General features: G+C 43.2%; 1 protein-coding gene and 1 long non-coding RNA gene across 5 annotated transcripts in view; one reads left to right on the top strand and one right to left on the bottom strand.

Annotated features, from left to right (window-relative positions):
- The window catches only part of PRKCE (protein kinase C epsilon), a 496,893-nt gene that overhangs the window by 287,101 nt on the left and 195,839 nt on the right, over window positions 1–13,953 (top strand). The gene's annotated exons all lie outside the window — the stretch shown is intronic.
- Window positions 9,812–13,952, bottom strand: LOC139075774 (uncharacterized). Its single transcript, XR_011526555.1, has 2 exons — window positions 13,815–13,952; window positions 9,812–10,024 (listed from the first exon to the last, which is right to left on the bottom strand). It is a non-coding gene; the product is annotated as an uncharacterized lncRNA (long non-coding RNA).

Below are 13,953 nucleotides of genomic sequence, written 5' to 3'. Positions count from 1 at the left end.
TGTTGTGGGTCCTTTAGGATTCTTAAATTGTTTGGAACCTGGATAGGTTTTATTTTGTGAAAAGACTTATTTTTTCTCCCCAAAGCCCGAGTACGTAGTTGTATATCCTCGTTGTAGGTCATTCTAGTTCTGCTATGTGGGACGCCGCCACAGCATGGCTTGATGAACGGTGTGCAGGTCCGTGCCCAGGATCTCAACCAGTGAATCCCGGGTCACTGAGGTGGAAAGTGGGAACTTAACCACTCTGCCATGGGGCCAGCCCCCCCCATGAAAAGATGTTTTAATCACATTATATGTAAGGAACAAATTCACAAAGATTTTGAGCCATAAATAGATGAATTGCAACGTGTTTAATATGACTTTGCTTCTCTTCCCTACTACTGTCGATACCTCAGTATTTCATTCGATTAATGATGGTTAGAACCAGGCAGTGGGGGTGTTGGGAGTAAGGTTGGGAAGGATGCAAAAGAAATCTTAAGGGCTTCTTCTTTTCCTAAAGCAATCAGCAGGGTAGCTGAGGAAACAATATGAACACCACATCAAGCATTCAGAAAGTGTGTATTAAATATTTAATGAATGAATATCAAATTGGATAGTTAAGACTCCAAGTCCTCTGACAGTTCAAAGAAGAGGAGATCCCTGTGGTCAGCTCTGGTCAGGAAAGGTTTCATGTAAGAGATAGAACTGAAAGGATGGGAAGGATTTAGATTAGGAGAGGGGAGAAATGACCGTGTCCTGGGAAGGAGGACTGATGTAATGAGAAGCTTGAAGGGAGGAACAGACATGACCTCTGAGAGGGGCAGTCAGGGATCAACTGATGTGGGCGGTGAGAGCATGAGAGGAGGAATGGAAAGCCTTTGGATTACTGATAGAGCCAGACCTCGGAGGGGACCAGGGTACACCAGATGCCCCAGCTCTCTCTGGGCTCATGTTTACAGTCTCTGCTATTCACTTGAGTTCTCGGTCATAGGCTGTTTAAATGCTTTCGGTAGATGTTCATTCTAAGCTGTCCTCAGGGTATCTTTAGTAGCTCCTGACACAGGGCTGAGGATAGAGTAGGTCGTCCCTAACTACTTTTTTAAAAAATCAAGGTATCATTTATATGCAGTAAAATTCACCTGTTTCAGCATACAGTTCTGCGAGTTTTGACAAATACATGTAGTCATGCAACCACTACCACAATCAAAATGTAGGATAATTCCATCACCCCCAAAATTCTCCCATTGTCTTTCCCTTTCATAGTCCAACTCTTTGCCTACCACAGCCCCTGGCAACCACTGATCCCTTTTCAGTGCCTGTAGTTTTGCCTTTTCCAGAATGTCATTTGGATGGAAACACACAGTGCGTGATGCATTTGAGATTCCTCCAGGATGTTGCTTGTATCAGTAATTCATTCCTTCTTGTTGCCGAGTAGAATTCCACTGTGTGGGTGTTCACCAATTTGTTTGTTTATCCTTACCCCAGTTAAGGGACATTTGAGTTTCCAGTTTTTGATGATTACAAATAAACCGGCTGTAGATATTTTCATGTAGGTTTTTGTGTGACTATAACTTTTCCTTTCATCTGAGTAAATACCTAGGAATGGGGTTGCTGGAATGTGTGTGGCCAGTGTGTGATTTTGTAAGCAACTGCAAACTGTTTTCTAAAGTGGCAAAACCATTATTTTTTTCCCAGCAGCAATGTATGAAAATTCCCATTACTTTGCATCCTCACCAGCACTTGATATTCGTAGTAGTATTTTAATGTTAGTCATTTTTTTCATTTAATGTTAGTTATTCTAACAAGTATATAGTGGTTTCACTGTGGTTTTAACTTTCATTTTCCTAAAACTAACATTCAGCATCTTTTCATCTGCTTAATTAACATCCATGTATCATTTTTTTGGTGAGATGTCATCCAAATCTTTAGCCCATTTTTTAAACTGTGTTATTTCCTTATTATTGAGTTTTGAGAGCTCTTTGTATATTCTAGACATAAGTGCTTTACCAGATACATAATTTGCAAATATTTTTTCCCATTTGGGCATTTGCCTTTTCATTCTCTTAACAATGTCTTTTGAACAGAAGTAATTGATTTTGATGAAGTTCAATTTATCAATCTTTTATTTGATGCATTGTACTTTTGGTGTCGTATCTAATAAATCTTTGCCTAAACTCCAAGATCACAAAGATTTTCTCCTATGTTTTCCTCCAGATGTTTTATAGTTTTAGGTTTTATGTTTTCGTATATCATCTATTTTGAGTTTATTTTTGTACAAGTTGCAAAGTACGGATCTATGCTTATTTTTTGCATATGGATATCCAGTTATTCAGCACTATTTGTTGAAAAGACTATAATTTCCCCATTGGATTGCCTTTCCACCTTTCTTGAAAATCAATTGGACATACGTGTGCAGATTAATCTCTGGGCTCTATTCTGTTCCCTTGATCTGTTTGTCTATGTATTTTTTGTTGTAACGGTGGGAGTGATGGTCTTTCCAGCTTCCTACATCCTAAGCAGGGCCCTAATTACTTTTATTTATTTATTTTTTTATTGAGTTATTGATAGGTTACAATCTTGTGAAATTTCAGTTGTACATTAATGTTTGTCAGTCATGTTGTAGGTGCACCACTTCACCCTTTGTGCCCACCCCCCACCCCACCTTTCCCCTGGTATCCACTAAACTGTTCTTAGTCCATAATTTTAAATTCCTCATATGAGTGGAGTCATACACAGATTATCCTTCTCTCGCTGGCTTATTTCACTTAACATAATTCTCTCAAGGTCCATCCATGTTATTGCAAATGGAATGATTTTGTTCTGTTTTGCAGCTGAGTAGAATTCCATTGTATATATGTACCACATCTTCTTTATCCATTCTGTCTGTTGCTGGACACTTAGGTTGCTTCCACGTCTTGGCTATTGTAAACAGTGCTGCAATAAACATTGGGGTGCATAGGACTTTTGGGATTGCTGACTTCAAGCTCTTTGGATAAATACCCAGTAGTGGGATGGCTGGATCGTATGGTAGTTCTATTTTTAATTTTTTGAGGAATCTCCATACTGTTTTCCATAGTGGCTGCGCCAGTTTGCATTCCCACGAGCAGTGTATGAGGGTTCCTTTTTCTCCGCAACCTTTCCAACATTTGTTGCTATTAGTTTTAGATATTTTTGTCATTCTAACGGGTGTAAGGTGATATCTTAGTGTAGTTTTGATTTGCATTTCCCTGATGATCAGTGATGATGAGCATCTTTTCATGTGCCTATTGGCCATCAGTATATCTTCTTTGGAGAAATGTCTGTTCATGTCTCCAGCCCATTTTTTGATTGGGTTGTTTGATGTTTTGTTGTTGAGTTGCGAGAGTTCTTTATATATTATGGATATTAAGAAGCAGGGCCCTAATTACTTTTAGATGATTCAGATAAGGTGGCTAATGTGGTCTAGGCAGTTCTCAAAATGTGGTCCCAGACCAGCAGCATTAGCATCACTTGTGAACTTGTTAGAAATGAAATTCCCAGCCCCTCCCCAGACCTGCTGGATTAGAAACTCTGGAGATGGGATCCAGCAGTGTGTATCCATGTGCTCCATGCTATTCTGATACATGGTGAAGTTTGAGAATCACTGTTATTTTAAGGAGGTGAAGACCTCAGAATTTAGGTTGTTTATGAGAAACTAGTGACGGAATTATGTTAGTGGACTTAGTCCAGGGTTTTTCTGTCTTCTAATTCAGGTTTGACAGGAGACTGTCAAATCAGGACATGGCCTGAAAGAGAGAAGAACCTTTTTTTCCCTTCCTTTTGGCCTTTAGAACGTTTTTTCTGAACTCCGTTAGCCATCACACTCCAACAGGAAATGAGAGCACACCTTAAGGAGTGAGAAGCCGTTTCTGCTATCTACAAAGATTTTCAAGCGGAACATTAACTTCAGGTAGAGCCAAGTCAGGGGTCTAATGGGTGTACATTTCAGGTTGATTGGCTGAAAATCAACTGGAAGTTCTTCTGGTTAATGACTTGTCAAGTTTCAGGTCACCCAGAAATCAATTGGAGTTCTCTTGAACTGCAAATAAGGGGGAAGAATATTGCAGGAGCTTATAAAAAGTCCCAGGCTTCCCCAGTGAAGGAGGAAAATCGTTGCCCTGTTCTTCTCATGTTGGGCAACAGATGCAGTAAGAGCTCTCCTGTCAATAGATCATTTGGACCGGGCTGCTTGGCCGGAGCAGCTCCAGAACAAAGGAAGGGTGCCTTCAACTCGGCAAACTTTTTTCTCAGGAAGATCGTTTGAAAGAGCAAAAGATGGAATGTCATATCTTCATTTCACTTCTCCTAACTTAAATACACATGCACGCGCACGCATGTGCGTGCACACATACACACACAATATTTTAACCTCTCACATCTAATTTTCTAGTAATAGATTTGATCTAGGCCTTTGTTAACTGCTCTCTTTGGAGAGAAGGAAAATAAAGTTTATTTTAAAAAACAGAAGCATTAACTTCCATCTTTGTAGCCTCAGAACTGAGGAGGGGGCGGACCTGGGGAAGAGAGTGGACTTTTCCTTCAAGGGCAGGTGTTCCTACCGGACATAAGATGGCTTGGGCCAGGGTTAGGGAACACTTTTAGCCTGGAACTTTCTTTGTTGCTTGGCTCAAGCAGATATAAACTTTTTGTTCCAGGAGGTTGTTGGTTATCTGATGGTTATATTTACTCCTGCATCACAGCTCACGTCTCCTCTTGCCTTTCAAAATGCTGTATGAGACCAGTGGGATCAGTCCAAATGGGCTGAAAGTAGGGGCTCTAGTTTTCTTCCTGTCCCTCCCTCATGCTCCCTGGTGTGTGTCTTGGGGTGTGAGAGTGAGTTCTCTCTGTGAGTTTTCATTGTCTGTTACTTTGCCAGCAGTCTGGTTTCCAAAACAAGTTTCAGAACTTATCATCAAACCCCATATTCACTTAAAAGAAATTGTCCTCTCCCCTTCCAATCTGCTAAAAATTTTTCACATCGTTTTTTCATTTACAGAATTTAAGAGGGAAAGTTCATTTAAAAAAAAAAAAAACCTCTAGGGACCAGCCTGGTGGCGTAGTCCTTAAGTTTACATGCTCTGCTTTACTGGCCCGGGGTTTGGGGGTTCAGATCCTAGGTGCAGGCCTAGCACCACTCGTCAAGCCACACTGTGGCCGCATCCCGTATAAAAAATAGAGGAAGATGGGCATAGATGTTAGCTCAGTGACAATCGTCCTCAAGCAAAAAGAGGAAGATTGGCAACAGATGTTAGCTCAGGGCCAATCTTCCTCACACACACACACACACACACACAAACTATAAACCGTGTGTTAGAGAAATATGACCAGCATGCTTGAATTTTCTTGAGTGTTTTTTCCAGTTTCTATATGAGATGAAAAGGAGGAGAAATGTCCATTTCATGTTCTTTAAAATGTGTTACCACACATGTATATAGTGTACAGTGGAGATAATAATTCCAAACTTGTAGGATCCTTTTGAGAAGTAGAGAAAATATGTTCTCATCAAAACAGTAAATGGTACCCCTTGTTTCTATTATTAGATTTTTTAAAATAGATTTTGTTTTCTGCTTTAGGTGTGTCGAGCACCCATCAACCTTTGACTGTAAAATTTCCAAAATTCATCTCTCCCCATCATTCTCCTTGCAGCTCCCACAATCCTTTCGGCCTCACAATTTTCCTACCTCCCCAGCACAACCTCTCCAAAAAGGATCTGAAGTTCATCCTTACTCAACTCCTAATGGCCCTCCCAGAGGACCTGTGGTTTAACAGGGTTTAAAGCCTCAAGCTTAAGGGATAAAGTTAACACAGTGGAGCTGAAAGCAACAGGGACCATTTTGGCTTTTAGGACACGAGTATCTCTGAATTCCCAGCTCTCAGGAGCCAGGTCAGCCTAACTCACTTTTCTGTAGGCCCTGGGATCCAAAGAGTAGTGATTCTAGTATAATCTGTCGTATCAGCACTGATTCTTCCTCTGTCTGTCTCCATAAATGCATAACAGAGTAAGGCACAGCACCCAGCATCTAGGAGGCACTCAGTAAATACTGGTTAGGTGAATCAACAATTCCCACAGTTAAAAAACTTTTCTTTCACTGTTTACTCTAAGTCTCTTCTGTTTGGGTTATCTATTACCTCTTGAATTCAATGTCTATAGCTGTGTAACAAATTACCCCAAATTTAGCAGCTTAAGACAATGATAAATATGTATTATCTCATACAGTTTCTATGGATCAGGAGTTCAGGAATTCAGGAGCAGCTTTAGCTGGATGGTTATGGCCATCATCTCTGAGGTTGCAGTCAAGATGTTGGCCAGGGCTACGGTCAACCGAAGACTCCACTGGGGCTGAAGGATTGATTCCAACAGAGCTGACACACATGGCTCCAGAGTCAGTGTTGGCTGTTGGCAGGAGGCCTCAAATGGTTTCCCGTCAAATGGACCTCTCCATAGGGCTACTTGAACGTCCTCATGACGTGGCCCCAGGCTGTGCCTGGAGTGATTGACGCAAGAGAGAGCAAGGTGGAAGTTGCAACGTCTTTCATGACCTAGCCTCAGAAGTCACACTTTGTCATTTCTGCAAAGCCTTTTTGGTTACACAAGTCAGCAGGTCATCTCTATTCATTGCAGGAGGGACCTACACAAACGTGTGAATACCAGGAGGCAGAGATTTCTGGGTGTCATCTTGGAGATGGGCTACCATAACTGTCATCCAACCCTTTCTTGTTTCTCCAAGAAACTGAAACTTCTTTTTACCTCTTTGCTCTAGATGGATTTCAATTATCTTCTCTTAGGTATCTCATGACCTATTAGGGATAGCCAGACTTGCTAGCACTTCAGAGTTATGGCAGAGATGTGCTTTGGCCAGGGGCAGGGCTAATCCATCACTAGGGATTCTTAAGACTCTTGACCATATGGTAGATCTTAACCTCAGCTTCCCCTTTGCACTTAGTCCCAGTTACTGCGTAAGCCAAAACCTACTGAAAGGGCAGGCAGATGACTGCCTGTGTGCAGGGTCCAGATTTCTGGGTTAGGAAAGTGCTGCCTTCTATACGTAAAGACACAACTCTTGTGCTGCCCTGAGGTAGTGAGGTATAGGATGGGAGCTGTGTTTTTAGGAGAGAGGTTGGACAATGTTGAGCCATAACTACTTCTTCTCCAGGGCCCTGGTGACCAGGAATATACACCTGCAAGAAGTTTGCGGAGATTTAAGGCAGGGCCTGTGGCCAGTAACATTTTCCCTCTGGACAAAGATAACTTACTTATTTGGGGAATTTGATTTCCACTTATACTTCATTAACACTAAGACCTAAGCTCACTGGATCTCCCTTAAGCATCTGTGGCCTCAGAAGTCTTTCTTAGGTTCATTCAACTGGGGACAAAAAGGGTTTTCCCTCCTCTTTTTCTCTTGGCAGTTTGTATGGGAGTTTGTTGATATTCTGCCCAAAATTTAGCGGATGTCTCTGCTGGTGTGCAGAGCTATTAGAAACACACTTTTCTCCACACATAGTGACTGTTCTTTCCCCAACATTCTCATCTCGCTATTGCAGACAGCTCATGGGGAGATAGGAGTTTCCAAGGGCCTAAGAAGCAACAACTGGGAATTCATTAGGTTTCCTGGACTGCAATGTCCTGGCTGGGGAGGGGTACCAACACCAGGGGGCAGGGTTGACACGCTGTACTGTGTGTGTGTGTGTGTGTGTGTGTGTGTGTATCTGAAGTCAGAACCTGTAAGCCTTGAAGGAGCATGGGTTGGATGATGGATGCTTTCAGGTGTTGAAAGCATTATTGCTTTTGACCTTCTCATCTCTCTCTCCACGTGCAGAGTTTTGGTCACAGTCTCCGTGGAACATAACATTTGCAAGAAAAAGTTTAATTGAAGCAGGTTTTTCAAGTCAAGGGAGAAGATGTAAGTTCCACAAGAGCTATAGCCATCATTCCTGTAGATGGCTAGAAATACTTGGGGGCTGTTCACCTATGTTAAGCTTCCTAAGAAAGGTCCATCCCCTCAACACCCTGCCCTGGAAACCAGCCAGGGCTGGGTTACTAGGAGGGAGGGTGGAAGGAAGGTGAGCTCACTTCTTGGTCAGTATGGACCAAAGGACCAGAGACAGTAGATTGTGCTACTTAGAACAAATCCATCTGCTTTCTGGGAAGGTGTGGGGTTCATTTCACCAATTACCAGCCTGGACTTTGTGACTTAATAATCATCTTTACTTCTTTTTATCTTCTTTCTCTATCTCCTTTGTCTTACCCATTCTTTCATTGCCTTTTATTTTCTTCTCTTCATCTTTTGACTACCTGCAACTCTCCTTCTTTCCCAGGTAGTCTAATAAGAAATGCCCACCTGGTCAGCTTCTTGGGAACCCTGCCCAGGACTCCAGATCTTTCTGGGGGAGGCCATGGGTTTTTCGTTTGTTTGTTTTTGAGGAAGATTAGCTATGAGCTATCATCTGCTGCCAATCCTCCTCTTTTTGCTGAGGAAGACTGGCCCTGAGCTAACATCCGTGCCCATCTTCCTCTACTTTCTATGTGGGACGCCTACCACAGCATGGCTTGCCAAGCGGTGCATGTCTGCGCCCGGGATCCAAACTGGTGAACCCCAGGCCACCGAAGTGGAACATGTGCACTTAACTGCTGCGCCACTGGGCCAGCCCTGAGGCCATGGGTTTTCTTTTTAATTTTAACTTTAAAATAATAGCAAGAGTTCAAAACTGCCTTAACAAAGAAGTTGGGGGAAACAAAAAATTATTGTGGTATTTTTGGAAATTGTGCAGGCAGTTAATTTTGAGAGGCTGTATGGAGCCCAGGAGAGGTAGCTAGGGGCCACTTGGGCATCAGCAGGTATGATTTTTAGCTCAGTCTGCTTGAACCTTCTAGAGCTCTGCTGCTGACTGGATGATGTCGTGTTGATGTCAACAGCACTGAACAGGTGTGGGGTTTTTAATAAATAACCTCAGAGCCTTTTGGCTGGGGTGCCTGTGGCATGAAAAGGCTGGTTATGTATGTGAAGAGAGGATGTCAACCTTCCCTGGTCCTTGGCACTCCCCCTCTCCACGACCACCAGCTAGCACCTGGGAACGGACAAGTGCCCTGCCGAGACTTCTGCCACTGTTCTCCCACAGGCATGTTTTCACAAGATGAACACTGGACAGAACCCGACCTTATGGACATGAGTTCCATAGGGCTCAGGTGCCCAAGAATTTAGCAACAGCTAGGTTTCCGGTGATAGGAATCACGGGACTATCACTGGCACCAGCCGGGACTCTGGCCCCACCCTTGGCTGATGCCCCACTTGGCTGATTTCCCTGGCTAGGAATGCTCTTTGCGCTTTTAGCAGGTCTGCCTGGAGGGTTTTTGCTCTGTGGTTTCCTCCTGGCAAATAGGGACTTTTCTTGGGTACTAGAGGCGTGCAGTAAAAGTTCCAGTGTAACTGCAATATGTAATTTTGGATGGATGGAGGAAGAAGGGAGGGAGGAATGAATGAATGAGTACAGAAGGGCAGGAGGCAACAGACTTTCTGCTTGAGTGAAATTCCTGTTCTCGAGTGGCTCTCGGTGCGCCCATGAGCTTTGCGTCAGAACCTAGGTGGTGGGATGGGGGGTTGCCCTTCCCCTTTCTCCCTGAGACTCTCTCCCTCACTGATCACCCACTATCCGGCCATCACCATGTTTTACCTCAGTTGACATTAGTGCTGCTTCCCCTACCCTATTTGTGTCCAATTTTTTCAGTTTTTTTTTTCCTACAAAGCACAAACTCACTTAAGTTTTGTTTTACTAAGTGGACAGAGCATAAGTTCTGCCGTGAACACAGAGCAGACCATTCAGAAGAAGAAGACGGTTTATATTCAGTTCGAGATGCTAATCTTGAAATGCCACCAGTGCTCTTCTGATTAGATGACGCACAAAATAAAACCTGTAGACCATTCCAGGCTCCCCTCTCAGACGCTTCTGCCACTTGTTGTGTGGCTCTCTGGGAAGATACAGATAGCACGGCATAATCTCTCTCAGGGAATTCATTGCTGTTTCCTCTTTCCTGTTTTGAACAGAAATTTTCTTCAATGTATTGTGTGAGTACAACATGTAGGCCATATTCTTTGGCATCACATAAATATTTACTTAATAGTTAAAACTCACTGTCATGAAGCATTTATTTAACTTGAAAATATTATATCATTTTCCTCATGGAAAATACAGTTAAAAGACACTGCTCCTTTGAGTTTTCGTACCTAGTTTTGTTTTTGTTTTCCTTCCATTGATATTGTACTTTTCACAATAAGCCCATAATGTCCAATCAGAGAATTATTGAAAGGGAAAGTTAAGTGAATTCCTCAGAGAGTGAGTGGGAAGGTTCCATCTGGCTGCTGTTAGGAGCACCCGCGTCAGAACCGCTGTTGTCTGGACTATCACAGTGATTCCTTGTTTCCCTAGTGGAAACCTGTCAATTAGGGAGCAAATTCAGAATTTCTGAGAGCAACAATTGAGAGAGTGGCCATGGTACATCCTTTGTGGCCAAGAGTCTGTGTCCAGAACAGTGCTGGGCATCCAGCATCCACGTAATAAGCATTTTTAGGATAAACGATTTATTTTATACCCTTCAGAAATTCTCAGTGTGTATTTTTGCTTATGTTGTTTGAGTATATTTCTTTTCTCTTCCTCATTTTATACAAATACACACTATAAACATGTTTCTTAGTTTTCTTTTTCTATTTATTGTTTCTTGGTGGATTAGCATATCTGCTTTTTTTGAACTGTTGCATTAAGTTCCTTCTGTGGGTGTACCATGAATTAATCAGTCCTCTTTAGCTTTCTTTTCTAAGTCTCTAGATGAGAGCAGGGGCGGATGTGTGGAGAGGTGGGTGGGCAACAGCCACAAGGAGACTTCCGTACACACACAGTTGGCTACACGTGGGATCCCCAGGCTGTTCCACCATCCTTGGGAGGTGTAGATGGATGGGCCAGGGTGGGAATTCCTGAACTGACATTTACTGGTACCTGCATGACCTTCAACAAATTAGTTATTTAACTTCCTGGAGCCTTGGTTTCTTTGTCTGAAAGTCAGGAATAATATCACCTGATGGTATTAGAGGATGTATGTAAGTTGCCTACATATCTCATGTATATGTATTAATTCTTGTGAATATGCAGTAGTACCTCATGCATATGTAATAATCCTCATGGATATGGAACAGTATTTTACGTATATGGATAGTACCTCATGTATATGGAACAGTACCTTATGTATATGTTATGGTACCTCATATATATAGGATACTTAGAATAGTGCTCAGCACATGGCAGAGGCCCCATAAATGGTAGCAGGTATTTCTTGGCTTCTGAATATCCCATGTTTGACAGTTATTTAGACAATAATACAGGATGGTTGCTTTGTTTACTTTGTGTTGTGAAATTACCTGCCTTGAGGACTGGGTTCATTCCTTGCTTCTGTTCCGACAACAGCCTTGTGAAGAGGCCCCCAGGCTTTTCTCAAGCGAGTCACATTTCTTTCTGCTTTTGTCCTAGAGCTGAGTCAGCGCTCCTTGTCCAGCCCAATCTTCCTGACAGTTTTCCAAGTCTGAAGATGGAGTCTCCTTCTCTAAAGCCCCTGATGGATGGGGTGGGGGAGATAATGCTGACTCTCGGTTTTACTCTCAGTGGTGGGTGTGGAACATCTGGAGGCAGCTGGACCCCAACAGCATGGGGGCAACAAGGGAGTTTCAGCGTGGGTTGTGCAGGGTGGGGGATGAGGTTGTTCCACTCCCCCTCAGTGAGGAGGGGTTGTGTTGGCACCAGGGAGAGAGAGAAAGAAGCACCAGCTTGGGGTTTAGGCTAAGCCATTGCATTATGTCCTCTTGATAAGACAACAGAGGCCCAAAGAGATTAAATGACTTGTTCTAGGACATAAAGCAAATCTGGGGCAAAGGCAAAATTTGTCCAGTTTCCTAACACTTAGTTCAGCCATTCTGACAGAAAGGAAAGGTCAAAAGAGAAAAGTCAGAAAAAATAAAGAAGACCCCACAGCGTTCTTGCTTGTGGGAAAGACCCCTGTGTGCCCTGAACATCAAGGGTAGGTGATCATCCTGCAGTGGGGAATGACAATGGTGCCCAGAGATCATGTGTATTAGTCACTCTGGTCCAGCTCCCAGGTCAAGGGTCTTGGGCAAGGTTGGTCCTTGGGGTTGGCTGTCCTTGCTACACATACCCTGAAGCAAGTGCTGGAGTCCAGGAGTTATAAGTCTGGGCCTATTAGAAACGCCCTGCTGGATATTCTTAAGCTGAAAGCCATCCCAAGGGCACTGAGGGTAAGGGTGTCCATGACCTCATGAAGGGCACAGTGTTCACTCCTGTCAGCTCAGCTTCCTCTTTGTGCAGGAGGAGATGAGGCGGGATGAGGGAGGTGATGGTGGAGCAGTGATACCTTCAATGTTCAGACTGGCCAGAAAGGGTGGCATAAGGTTTGGCGCCAGGGGCTGCCTCTCCCTGTGTCTCTGAGTGTCCTCTGATCTAGTCTGAGAAGTCTCAGCCCAGGGAAAATGGCCAGATGAGGTCAGATCAACAGATTAACAACTGCAAAGGGTGGGCTCCTTTTTGCTGTTCCTGCCACCTGCCTGCAACCTGTCACAGATTGTTGTGAGCATTGAGGCTGTGAGACAGTCATGGTCTAAAAGCTTCTAGGAGTCTGAAGTTTATAGATTAATCGAATCAAGCAGAAAACATTCCTAGGAGGTTGTTGGAGGTTGGCAGTACTGAGGATCTCGGAGCTGCTTCCGAGGACGTCTCTGCTTTGCTTTACGCTTTTGTGACTTCCTGTCATTTTATCCAACCAGCCAAGATCTTCATTTCCGCAGAAAGTTTCACAGAAGTTATCGAGCTTTGTGTTGGCCTCTCCCTGACTCGGAGTCACCCCTTCTGCTGTGTGGTAGATGCAGCCGTAAAGCGAGGGGTCTGGAAAGGGCAGGATTTTGCCTTGGTTTTGCCTCAGAAGCTGCAGCAAAGAAGAGCCACACCAGCTGGATGTGGCCGAGTGCATCTAGTGACAGCAGTGAGCGTCCTTCAGAGACACTCAGAGGTGTAGGGAGCAGGTCAGGTCACTCAACTCAGTTCATAACCACAGGCAGCTGGGGAGCTGATAAAGTTTGTCCTGTCTCGCCCGGTCTCCCTGCCATCTGGTGCCCTCTCCTCCTTGTTCATGCCAAGTAGCCCCCACTCCCGCAGCCTGAGGGACCCTTCCACTACCTAATGCTTTAGGCAGCGAGCGCTGCTTTTAAAAGTCATATAATAATTCTTTTATGTTACCTTCAACCTGCAGATGTGTTTCACGCAGGGTTGTACATTTTTTCACAATATTAGATCACATTTCCTCACCATTTAAAAATTGCTATATACTTAATATAATTCATTAGACAATTCTCCTAATGTTAGACAATCAAGTTATTTCTATTTGTTGGCCAATATAGATATGCAATGGGGAACATCTGTAAGTCATAAGTATATAGCCTTTAGTTTCTGCTTAATTACTGACTTAAATTCCTAAGGAATTGCCAAATCAAAACATGTGAATCTCTTTGTGGTGTTTGCTATGTATTATAATATTGCTATCTGAAAATGCTATGTTGTGTTATATTGCCTCTTGCAGTGAATGAATAAATCAGTTTCATAGCAGCCTTGCCAATAGTGGATGATACCATTTTAAAACAAATTTGTCTCTTTATTAGGTGTTAGGTGTCAGTGGTATGTCAAGACTGCTCTGCTTTGCATTTAAAAAATGCTTAATAAGAGTGAATATTTTCTATTTCTCCTACAGGTTTCATGTTCATGTCACTTACAAAGTTATCTCTAGGGATCTTGATGGATATATTTGGATGCGTTGATACACGGACCTCTGTGGTATTCTTGCCATTTAATCAGAAACTAATCAGGAGGAAACAAACAAATCCAGATTGTGAAACATTCCGTAAGACAACA

The sequence above is a fragment of the Equus przewalskii genome, chromosome 14 (genome assembly GCF_037783145.1).
Source record: "Equus przewalskii isolate Varuska chromosome 14, EquPr2, whole genome shotgun sequence".
In the NCBI taxonomy this organism is placed as follows: Eukaryota; Metazoa; Chordata; class Mammalia; order Perissodactyla; family Equidae; genus Equus; species Equus przewalskii.
This window is presented reverse-complemented; position numbering and strand designations above follow the sequence as displayed.